General features: G+C 35.9%; 1 protein-coding gene and 1 pseudogene across 8 annotated transcripts in view; both read left to right on the forward strand.

The window, feature by feature from the left end:
* Chrm2 (cholinergic receptor muscarinic 2) overlaps positions 1-13,255 on the forward strand; it is a 131,250-nt gene that overhangs the window by 48,208 nt on the left and 69,787 nt on the right. The window lies entirely within an intron of this gene.
* LOC101714636 (translationally-controlled tumor protein-like) lies at positions 9,826-10,285 on the forward strand (annotated as a pseudogene).

The raw sequence follows: 13,255 nt of genomic DNA on the forward strand, positions 1-13,255 counted from the left end.
CATGGAAACATGAGCAAGAAAAAGGAAGAGAAGGAAAAGGAAAAGAAGGGAAATTTGCTATAAAGGTTGAATCCAAGGTCAAGTCTCAACTTTCTGCCGGTGTGACTGGATAATTTATTTAACTTTTCTGAGCTTTGTAGTTCTTAGGAGTAGATTAACAATATCTGATTTATTGTATTATATAGAAAACAAAATTTTCCAAGAGTCTATCACAGGGACTGGAAAGTGGTGGATGTTCAGTAATTTATAGTGAGTATTTTCTTAGTGCTAAGACAGAGGGGATGCACACCATATATTATGTTGATCCTGAGCCATGGTCATGTGCTTTATAACTTCAAAACAGCCATAGGAACAATGTTTTTAATATTCATCCACTTTACTTGTATTCATTGTAAATAATGAAACTGATTGAGTTAGCAGGGCATCTACTCCAGCTGCTATTTCTTCCTAGATTATTTGGTAAATTTTCTTCAGCAAAGAATTCAGTCATGATTTCAAGAGTGTGGAGCAAAGGGGCTCTGGCTTTGCTGTTTTTGACAGTGCTGTAGATTGGAAAGAGCCCTTGATTTTGAATCGAATATCTCATTTGAATACTAACTGAAGCATTACTGGCTTCTGTTTCAGGGGTAAAGGATTTAACCTTTGAAAATATGTGACTGGGGATGGAAATGGAAACAGAAATAGCACCTATCATAAGGGGATGCTATGAGGGTGAAATAAGAGGATGTATGCAGATGCATTTCATGAGGGTATTAAAACACTACCAGCATGGATGCTGACCATTGCTATTGATCAAGGACCACAGGAAAGGACTTCCTTTCCCCCTTGCATCCATAATGAGGCAGGAAATATGAGATGAGATGAAGGACCCACACTTCTTTTTGCTATTATTCCCTACCAACTTGTTCTCTGGAAGCAGAACCAAATTAGCTAATTGACTTAGTCAAGCATCTTAGTTTTGGACTGAATTAAAAACTTTGGTATTTTCTCCTTTTCTTCAAAGGTATTTTTTGATAAAGAATAAGAAAATTAATGTGTAATTTGCTCATTCATTATTTTTAAATTCTGGGGATATAATCCAGGACCTTGTACTTGCTCTGCCACTGAGCTACATCCTCAGCCCTTTTTGTTTTGAGAAAGTCCTCACTAAGTTGCCTATGCTGGTCTTGAAATTTTGATCCTCATCAGAAGTTGGAATTATGGGTATGTGCCACCATGTCTGGTTTGCTGGTTTGATTTTTGTGGACATGTGTCTGTATCAAAGAAAGAAGTTATGTTTTTTGTCTCAGCCTATTCAAATTTTCACTGCCAACCCACAGAAGCTGGAGGGCACAAAGATATATAGAAGCTACCTCCTCACCCTAGGTTTCAGGGTGGGTTCCACTGGGAGGTTCTGAGAAAAAGAGGGAGCCTTTATTACATTTTGGAGTCCCTTTATTTCTTCTCTCTTTGTTGTTATTATGAGGCTCATCTTTCTGAGATTAGAGCTACCAATCAGAGGTTAGCATGAAGTACAAGGGCCTGATCCATGGGGGATGATAACATACATGTGGGTTTATTGAACAAAGATACCCTGAATGGCATAGAAGACATATTCTCACAAAGAATGTAAATGATTATGGAACTGAAGAACAGAGCAAATTTGAGGTTGATGGTTGAATATTTGATATATTTTATTTTCAAATAGTAGAAAACTATGTGCCTGTTTATTCAGGGGAAAATTACTAATTAGAGGATTAAAACAAATCTCATAGTTAACAAAAAGAAAAAAAATATGATTAAAATCTCAATAATGTCAGTAAAAATAGGAAAGGAATAAATAACAAAACAATGATAATCAAAGAAAATGAAAGGATTAGTGTCAAGCCTATGTCATTGCACTAAATATGAAAGAAAGGAATGTTACACTAAATGACAGAGATTATTACATTGTATTTGAAAAAGAAGGCTCTTATAAGCATGTATGAGAAATAAAGCAAAAAAAGCAACTTTGATAATTAAAAGTTATCACTCTTAGCAATAATAATTCAGCTAAATTTCGCTTTCTTAAAAATCATTTCTATTTATATTATGTAGATTGGAAGAAATTCAGGCCTAGACTTTATGGGCTATGGATTTCTGAATTTTAAGTTTCATATTTTTTACTGGTGCATTGTAAACTTATAGAACAAAAATAATGACTCCCACTTGCCACTGACAAAACAGTAAATTGTGGCTAAATGACAGCTTTAATGTGTTAATCTTGAAGATACTTCTATTGGACTCTTAAATCTCTGCTTTTGTTCTCCATTTACTACTCAGGCAGACAGATAGTTACAAAGTTTGAGCTGATGGGATATTTTCTTCTTTTGATATACAGCATTTTTATTGTCTTATTTTTTTCTACTAGTCATATTTGAAAAGCTTATGTTAAATGCATGTTTAAGAATCTGAGAGACATTTTGAATAAAAGTTATCTCAGTAATTAAAATTCCAGATAATTTTCAATTTAGTTTTATTTTATCACCTTTACCTTTGGGGCTGTCATTTTTCTACTAGTATTTAAAAGAAAAAATATTTTGCTATTGTGCATTACTTGCCTTATGAGTGGCCATCAGTAAAGGTTTCAAAAGGATTTTTTGTGTCTCAACTTCTGGAATCTAGTTGGACATTCAGAAATGGCTCCCTGCATCATTATCTGCAGTGTAACATGACGCTTAGCTAATTTGTTTGCGCATTGAAATTGAAAAATTCTGCTCTTAGAGATTTTAATTTTAACTGATATATTAATTCTGCAACTAAAATCACCAGCACTTTACACAATAGATTTTAAAAATAGCCAGAAAAGTCCAGAAAACTCTTAACCCCATATTTCCTCTTAGTCTTATTTGAAGAAGTTTTGAGATTTAGTAGGATGTTAATCATAGAAATTACTCTATCCTAAGTTTTCTGGTACAATTTTCTAATTGTGTTACTAGGATCATTTTAATTCATTCTAGTTTTCAGTGCCTTAGATATGTGTTTGATTAATGTTTATAAAGATCTTCAGAGACTTTTTGGAATGGAAAAAAATTAAAATATGTCTTCTTTAGTAAGGATTTTAGGTATCTTGGGAAGTGGCACTACTTTAGTTTTCTATTTGGTTAAACTACTGTGGGTACAAAGACAGAAAGGGTTTTTTGTTCCAGCAAATGCACAGCAGGAACAGCTGAAACCTGGAGAGAGATAATGCACTAAGTATAGCAGTTAGGTGATAAAGATTTTGATTCCTAAAGTGGCAAACCCCAAGCCTCAAAGCAGCAGAAGTGGTTGAAGCAGCAAAAAAAGGAACTGGAAAGAACTTCCTGGAGCTTTGGAGTTGTCTTTGGATACCGTAAAGAGGTCAGGTGAGATACATCCTACAGGGACAGATCCTTGTTGTTGGTGACAATTGATTGTAGATCACAGAAAGCACGATGCTGTATTAATACTTTTAGCAGCATTTTCCTTATTTTGAAATCCAAACATCCCTTCAAAATTGCTGTTATCTATAATGTCCACTCCTGGACACATCTGTGTTGTTTTCCTTTGGGTTTGCTGGCCTGCTATATGCACTCTGGTCTTACCTCCTTGAGCTGATCATTGAAGGCTGCATTCATCTTCTTAATAACTTAAATATGCTGCTTCAATTGTCTCATCCAGAAAAGTGACTGAAAGATACATCCTGAGTCCAGATACGTTATCCCCAAACAAGAATATCCTGGGTACCCTTAAAGACAAGTTTCGCTTGTGTTCTATGGAGTCTCTGGTTGCTGTGGGGTTGCCACAGGCAACAACTATCTCAGCATGTTAAATAATGAACAAATGAAAAATAAATTCTAGAAACACATAAATTAATGAAACGGGTGAGGGGAAAAAATAGAAAATTTGAAAAGATATACAACCAATAGATTGAATTAGTAATTAAAAATTTCCACACAGAAAAGCCCAGACTCAAATAGTGTCATTTATAAATTCTATCAAATTCTTAAAAGAAGAATTAATAGGAATTTTTTATCAACATGTAAGGCACAGAAGTGGACAGCATACTGTCCAACACTTTCTATGACGCAGAATAAACCCTTACACTTGTGGTCAGTTGATTTTGATAAAGATGTGAAACGAATTTACTGAGAAAAAAAGGAAAAAAAATAATTTACTAAGGAAAGAATTATCTTCTCTACAAGTGGGCTGGCAAACCTGGATATTCATGTGTAAAACAATTCATATCACTTTCTTAAAACATACATAAAGGCTAACTAAAATGGTTTATAGACTGAATGTGAACATTGAAACTCTAAAACCCAGAGGGAAACATGAGAGTCCCTTGAGTTAGGTAATGATTTCTAAAATATGACAAAAAATACTAAGAGAAAAATAATAAATTGAACTTCTCTAAATAAAACACATTTTAATTTCAAAATAGCTTAAAAACACAAAGAATGAAAAGAAATATTATGAATCATATATTTCACAAAGATGCTGAGTCTAGACTATATAAATAACCAGTAATGAAAAGACAAGCCTAATTGAGGGAGAAGCAAAAGGTCTTTTTAAAGAAGATGTACAAATCATCAATAAATTTACTGCAATCATCATAAAGAACAATAATGATCAACATCACAGGGAAATGTAAATTAAAAAACTACAATGAGAAACCATTTCAAACACATGGGGATGTACAGAAGTTTAAGACCATATATTGTTGGTAGGAATGAAAAAATTTGTAACTGCTTTGGCAAACATTTTGGTATTTTCTGAAAAATTTAAATACGGAATCACCATATGACTCAGTAATTCTAACCCAAGTGAAGTGAAAATACATGTCCACACAAAAGCTCGTGCATGAATATTCATGTCAGTACTGTTCATTATAGCTAAAAGAAAAGTAGGAACATCCACATTCCCATCAATCAGTGAACAGATAAAGTGCTATTTCATGTAGTGTAATATTTTTCATAAGTATAAAAGAATACAGTGCCAATATATGTTTCAATATGGATAAATCTTGAAAAGAGAAAAAAGCCAGACTGAAAAGATAACATACTGTATAGTTCTACTTACATTAAATTCCAAAGTAGGCCTATCTAGAGATAGAAGGCCCGAAAGAGGCTAACTAAGCCTAGTAGGGTTGGAGGAATTATAACTAAACTATTTCTCCTATATGTTCATATATTTCTCCTCCATTATCATTAGTCTTGTTATCAAACCTTAAATTTGGGTTCTACAAAGATTCCTTTCTCTCTTTCCTTTCTTCTCTTGAACACTATATTAGGTCAGTTTCTAATCCATTCTTATTTTCTTTCTTACGTTAATAGAAATGCTTCTTGCATTATCTCTTTTTACCTGGACATCTGATGTTGTTTTCTAACTACCCTCTTATAGTCTCTTTAATTACCCTTATCCTTCAGATACCTCTTCTGACATCTAATCACTGCTCAAAAATTTTAGGTTGTGTTAGCTTTACATTGGTGGAAAAAACAACTTTTAAAGGAAGAAAGTTTTATATTGGCACAATGGTTTTGGAGGTGTTAGATCATGGTCAGTTGGCCCTATTACTTTTAGATGTATGATGACACACGAGTATCATGGCAGAAGGTCATGGTAGAAGAAAGCTCCTCATCTCCCTGCATCCAGGAAGAAGAGAGACAGATCGAGAGAAGAAGGGTCCTGACAAGAGAAATCCTTCAAAGATGTCCGCATTGACTTCTTCCAACTAGGTCAAATTTCCCAGGAGCCCATGCAACTATGAACTCACCAGTGGGTCAATCCATGATGAAGTTAGTGCCCTCACTGATTCAGTAACTTTGCAAATGGCTCACCTTTGAGCACAGGAATCTTTGGGGGGACATTTTTGATCCGAACTATTACACAGACATATTCTTATTAGAATAAAATCCAAATTCATATTTTTGCCTCTTAGAACTTCCTCTTTGAATGTTTACCAGCAATCTAAATGATACTTCTTTCTAGCCAAATAGATCCATTTTCCTACTCAGTCTAATTCTGTCATTTATCCAAAGTCCAAATATTAATTTCTTTTCTCTACCATCCCACCGGTACTTAAATTGTATAGTCTAGAAGAGGGTGAATGATCCCTTACATTTATATGTCCAGATTCCCAACTTTCCTGAGGCTTAACCTTGCCTTTATATTGAAATCACTGCACCTCAAAAAGCACTTCTTAAGTCTCACATTCCTAGCTTCTGATTCCAGTAGTGTTTGGTGCAACTTGGACATAAACATAGTCTAAAACTACTCCAGTTAATTTTAATATGCAATCATAGTTTGAGAACTTTAAATAATTTCTTTTTAACTCTGTGATTCGTCTCATCCTCAGCACTTTGCACAATACTTAAAATGGAAATATGCTTAGTTAATCAGTTTTGAACAATCACTACTTTATTATAATACTACAGTATACTTTTACTAATTTTTTAACGAAATCAAATTATCAGATTTAATTCTTTGAAAAAATGTTATATTGACATCACAGTAAGGTTATAGGCTTTGCCCTTATGTTGTTCTTCCAAATCTCTCAAAGTGGAAGAATTGATTAGTCAGAGTTCTATCAATATTTACAGTGATTTAGCTCAGTGGCACTGTGCCTGCCTGGCAAGTGTAAGGTCCTGAGTTCAATTCCCAGCACCAAATATATATATTTACAGTGTTTATTAGTGACCCCAACTGGAGACATAATCATTGCTCACAGCATCAACTACTTGGAGATCAGGCCTAGTTTTATGAACATTTTCCTTTTATGCTATGTAAAGTAGAAATAACAACAAAGGAGAAATAGCATTTATCTTGAAAGAGCTCACAGCCTGATAGAAGGCATAAAATTCAGTGAGTGAGGTATCTGGCCATAGAGAGTCAGTGGTGACACATCTAGCACTGGAGATGAATTTTTCAATATTAGGAGTGCCCACTGCCATCATAATCACTTTGACAAAGTATGGGGCTTCTGACCAGCATAATGAAACAAGAAAAAAGATAAGGCTTAGAAAAGAGTAAGAAAGGCTGTTGTTCTTTGCAAATAATGTTATTTTTTTTTAACTTGGGCAACAAATATAATCTGCAGAAAAGTTATTAGAAATAATAGAAGAGTGCCAGGGATTGGCTCAGTGGTTCCACCGCCTGCTTCGCAAGCTCAAGGTCCCCAGTTCGATCCCCGGTACAAAACCAAAACCAAACAAAACAAAACAACAACAAAAAAAGAAATAATAGAAGAGTTCCATAAATCGGAAACAAAGACAAATATGCAGAAACAAAATTTACTTTCTATGTTCCAAAAACAACAAAAAATTAATTGTAAAGAGGACATTATTTGCTATCTCATCAAATATTCAAAAAAGTAGAAACATATTTTTAAATTGTCAGACAAGAGTCGGAAAAATTATAAAACTGTGAGAGACATTAATGAAGATCCACATAAATGCAAGTTGGATTGCATTCAATGGTAGAGAGACACTACTTTAAAGCTATCAATTGACCATTAGTCATCCTTTACATTTAGTACAATTCTAATTAAAACCTATATTCTGGAAAACTGGGTCTTAGCCATGAGAACTTGTTGAAAGGTGTTCTGAGATCAAATAAACAGGAAAACAGAACAAGGTTATACAGTGTGCAATTTACAGACAGAAGTGTACCTTGTGTGGCAGCAAGAGAGGTGAACCCCGCAATTTGGGTCAGAGAGGGGTATTATATAATGGTCAGGACAAAAGTGACTTCATCCAAGCTGGAATGTACCTGGTTTATCTCAAACTAATATCTATGATGTCAGGCATATCACTGGGTCTGATGGCACTAGGGTCTGATCCTAAAGCTCCATACACCACTCTAAGGATTTTGCTTGCTTACAATCTGGAGAAACTATGGGAAAACTGACCAGGGTACTCAAGGGAAAGCAGTCATTATGCTTCAACATGGTAGCTGACAGGCCAAGCTGGATACTTGCAAACTCTAAGAGGAATTTTCATGAAACTTAATAAAGCAAATGCTAAAATTTCAAAGAGGAATAAAGAGCCAGCTAAGTTAAAGATTTCTGCTATACTAAATATTAAGACTTATAATGAAGTTATTTTAATTAAGGTACTGCAAACCCTTTGGAGGATTAAGCAAATTGATGAAAGGAATAAGATGGAAACTTCAGAAACAGAACTGTACATACATAGAAGACCGTTTTTTTTGTTGCTTTTTTTTTCTTTGTACCGGGGATCAAACTCAGGGCCTTGTGCTTGTGAGGCTGCAGAACCACTAGGCTAAATCCCGGCCCAGAAAGCTGTTCTTCTATAATGTGTGCAGCATTTATTATGACAGAAATAAGGTGATACAGGAACTATACGAAGTAATAATTGGGATAAGAATCTAATTAACAATGGGAAACCAATGATAGTCTAAAATCAAGCTGGACTTGGTTAAATAGTAGGCAGGGGCAGGCAACCAACTATCTAATGGTGAAGGGTAAAGAGGAAGCTTGGAATAACAGACACGGAGATGTGCAGAGCAACTGTCTTTAACTCTGGTGGGAGATGTATCAGACGGACCTGTGATTCCTGTTCACCTTGGTGAGCCCACTCTGCAGTTCCCTCTTGTTTTTTGTTTTCCATTAAGTTTATTGGTACATTTTAGGTATACAATACAGTCACATTCATCATTGGGATCTTGGACCTGCACATGATGTATCCTGATTCTTATTTTTTCCCCATTCTCCTGCCCTCCCTTCACCCTCTCCACCCTTCCCTATTTACAAAGACTTTGTTTCCACTTTTTTCTTTTTCTCATACTTTTTCTTTTCCCTTCTTTCCTTTCCCCTACCCCTCTGACTTCCCCTTCCCCTTTAGACCTTTTCTTCCTATTTCACAATATCAGTTATACATTTTGATCCTAAAGTTCTTTCTTGTTTTGATTTCCTTGGGCTACCTTGGAGACAGAGAGGCTTCTTCAAGCTCATCGTGGCTTTTGGTATTTTTATTAAAAGGAGAACTACCCCTTTAGGCTTGGTACAGGCATCCACATCGATGTTCCTTATGCCCTGAGAACATGAGAGAGTCTGATTATGACAGAGAACAGCACATTTCCTCTTAATCTAAATGTCAGTTCTCCTGAAAATTTGTCTTACGTGACAAAACAGAACGGCTTTGCCCCAAAGTCAGAACCTCCACTGTTTTTGTGTTAATATGCACACTAAGATTGTCCCCTTGTCATGGCCATGTCACTGTACCAGTTGTCCCCTCATTTTGAGGGGGTGGTGTTTACGTGTTCATTACAGCTTCAGAGTGCACAGCTCATTTGGGACTAAACAAAACTTATTTTCAAAATTTACATCTATTTTGGAGCAGGGTGAGGATTTTCCATCATTAATTTAGCCACATGATACAGAATGGATTCCATGTATACCAACATACATGAAGTAATATACCTTTCCAATGATGTGCTCTTGCCTAACATCAAATATGTGGATAATTCTTATTGTCTGAATGGTGTTTTTGCTTCTGATATATTTTAGATTACAATAAGTCTCTACTCAGATTGAGACAAGTCGAGCAAAGGAAGTATTTTAAATATCTCTTGTTCACCGAATTTCTCATACCCAGGAAAGGGGTAGAAGTTACCAGTTTTCCTTTTTTTTCCGCCGCTCCCCCCTCCCACCGTGCGCTGCTCTGGTTGCACCGTGTTCGCTCTGAGCTCCGGCCTCCTGCTAAGCTAGCACGGTCGCGTCTTCCTTCAGCCACTATCACGATTATCTATCGGGACCTCATCAGCCACGATGAGATGCTCTCCAACATTTACAAGATCCGGGAGATCGCAGGCGGGCTGTGCCTGGAGGTAGAGGGCAAGATGGTCAGTAGAACAGAGGGTTCAGTAGAAAAGATGACTCGCTCATTGGTGGAAATGCCTCTGCTGAAGGCCCGGAGGGCGAAGGTACAGAAAGCACAGCAGTCACTGGGGTGGATATTGTCATGAACCATAACTTGCAGGAAACCAGCTTCGCAAAAGAGGCCTACAAGGAGTCCATCAAAGATTATATGAAATCAATCAAAGGCAAACTTGAAGAACAAAGACCAGAAAGAATAAAACCTTTTATGACAGGGGCTGCAGAACAAATCAAGCACATCCTTGCTAATTTCAAAAACTATCAGTTCTTTATTGGTGCAAACATGAATCCAGATGGCATGGTTGCTCTCCTGGACTACTGTGAGGATGGTGTGACCCCATTTATGATTTTCTTTAAGGATGGTTTAGAAATGGAAAAATGTTAATGGATTTGGCGGTTACCTTGGATCTATCACTTGTCATAACTGGCTGCTGCTTGTCATCCACACGACACCAGGACTTTAGACAAATGGAACTGATGTCATCTTGAATGCTTCGTTTATTTTGACCATGATTTATCTGGAGTGGAGGCATTGATTTTTAGGGGGAAAAAACATGCCATGTAGGTTGTCTAAAAATAAAGTGCATTTAAACTCATTTGAGAGAATGCCTCTTAGTTTGATACATGCATAAACTAAATCCATCATAGTGTTGGTGGATAAGATAGAGGCTGGTCACAGACCACTGCTAGAAAGCATAAGACTGTTCAGATAACTTCTGCAATGGAAACTACTGGGACTGGAATATAAGACAAGAATCAAAGTTTTAATTCTGAATTGGAGTGAAGGGGAAAAGACTGTACTCATAGCAGTGCCAATATTTGAAGTGGAGCCTTATGTATTTCATCACCTACAGTGGAAGTAGTTAACCTTGGAAGAGATTACCAAAAGAATAAAAAAGACTAACTCAGCTGTCGTAAAAAAAAAAAAAAGAAATTACAAGTGTCATGATACATTGTAGTATAGTTGAATATATTAAGTGATTAATGGTTATCTACTAATAGGTCTGTTGATTGACTAATGTAGAAATTGCCTTAAAATGAGTGATAATTCAAACTGTCAGTCATAGTAAATTACAGATCATTCATAGATATATCATCATCCTTTGAGTGTGTGTGTGTGTGTGTGTGTGCAGACAGATGTAAGTCTATTTCTGAGTTCTGTGTTTGATTAGAAGTGAAGAAATGAAGACCTTAAGTACAAGTATCATTTTTTTTTGTTTTGTTTCTCTGGATATTCTAATTTTTCTATAACTACCTTACACTATTTTGTAATCAGGAACAAAATAAATTATAATTTTCAACATTTCAATAAAAGTTCTAACAGTAGAGTTACCATTTTTTCCATATTACCCTTTGTGTCTCTGTTTGCTTTGCTTGTATGTGAAAAGTCTTCAAATTGAGGTGTCTGGAAACAGCAGTAAGATGGTGTATTCCTCCTTCCTTATAATCTGCTTTATTTCACACAGATCAAGGTCACACATGCCTTCAAGTCCCGAGATCAAACCATTTCTAACAAACCACTCAAAATGAATAGAGTTTCTTATAAGGACAGTGATTTAAACCAGGAGTATATTGTACTTCGTTACATGCTGAATACTAATATACTTGAGCTTTTCTCATTGTTTCTAGGCTCAATGACAAGTTTTTACTGGAATAAAAATAGGTAGCCAAACATATACACATCATTTATACATATATTTACCCAAGGTCGTAGAGAAAGAATGATTATAGCTTTTAGTGGCCACATAAATGAAGTTATCTTTAATGACTTGAATATACAGAAATAGAAACTTAAAAAACTTTTGAAGCCTGGGAAAATTTCAGCTCCTATAAAATTCCCTTTTCTATCAACACTAATTCTTATGTGTACAAAAAGCCAAACTGCAGGTAAGATTTCATTTTAGAGTTTAGGGAGTTTAATACGCAAACTGTTTTTCTCTGTGATTTAAAAAAAATCAGTGATTTTTTTTCTTCTATCTATCTGGCATGTAGGTCCACTCTATCACAGCACATTCATAACTTGGTCATCCTTTCTATTTAAGAAGCTAAAAATAAGAGATGAGGCCATGACTGTGATTGCATTGGAATCTAGCTCTCAGGATAGAGTGTGAGCAGTTTGAATTGACATTTGTGTCATTGTCAGAAACCAAATGCTTGCCACGTCAATTGGTGTTAAACACAACATCTGGTTCAGTATAATTAGGTTTTCAAGTAAGTTGATGAGAAAACAAGCCCCATGCACTTATCCAAATGGGGAAGTGTAAAGAATTTTCTTTTGATTGGCATAAATATATCTGATACACTTGAGAAAATAGACTATCAGTCCTTGAGAGAAGATTTTTCTAGGCTTTAGGCATCAAACATGACCATGACATCTCACTTAGGAAGGGTCAAGAGTCAAGGTCTCTTTTATCACATGGTCTGTGATGACACTTCTTAGAGTTAATAAGGGAGGGTCTCCTGTGCTTGTTTCTAACTGAGAGTTTGTCCCACCAATAAAGAGGAATCTAGCTTGATGGCTTGCCATTTCCAAGTGTATTACCACTGCCGTCCAGAAGGGTCTGAGTGGAGCTTGGGTTTTTGCTCCACTGCACTGGGCTTCCCTATTGAGAGAGAGGCGTGTAGTCCTGGAGTTGGGCCTAGGCCAGCCGGGTGGGTAGAGTTAGGTGATCTGGCAAGTGCTGTCCTCCCCCTCTCAGGCTCTGACTACTGTCTCTGCACATTACTCCCCAAATCACCAATGCACAGAAGCCTGCTTCTCCCCCAAGATACCCTATATTTGATCCTTTAGCTGATGGCTTCAGAAATTTTTTAAAAGAAAGATGCCTGGAAATAAGTTTAACATATCAATAATCCCAATTCTAAGAGGCAAGATAATTATAGACAATTATTTTAGCTTAGGAAAACTAAGCTAGTCTCTTTTTACAACTGTGTTCTCAAGTCAGCTTTTAATTTAGACCATCACATTTGTCAAACTGGTAGTCCCCTGGAAACAGCACAGAAGGAAACAAACACATAGATCTCCTTAAAAGACAATCCAAATCCCAGGACCCTATTCCCTTAAAGTAGCTTTGTTTGGTTTTAGAAAGAATTGCTATTTTTCTCTCCCTTTATAGGGTTATGCAATGCAAAAACATTTAATTTGAAATTTCATTTAGGGGTTCACAGGTATGAATAACAATAATATGGATTGAATTAAATAGCTTTGAGCTCAAGTTCTACTTCTAATGCTCCACTCCAGTTATGTAGATTTAGGAAAAAACTTGGGCATAAATGTTTCTCTGTCTGTAAAATAAAGATAATATTATTACGCTACTGAACTAATGTGTTATTGTCAAAAGCAAGTGCAGGAAAAATACACACAAAGCATATTTTATA

The sequence above is a fragment of the Heterocephalus glaber genome, unplaced genomic scaffold (assembly GCF_053883595.1).
Source record: "Heterocephalus glaber isolate CG9 unplaced genomic scaffold, H.glaber_assembly_v1.0 deba00000621, whole genome shotgun sequence".
In the NCBI taxonomy this organism is placed as follows: domain Eukaryota; kingdom Metazoa; phylum Chordata; class Mammalia; order Rodentia; family Bathyergidae; genus Heterocephalus; species Heterocephalus glaber.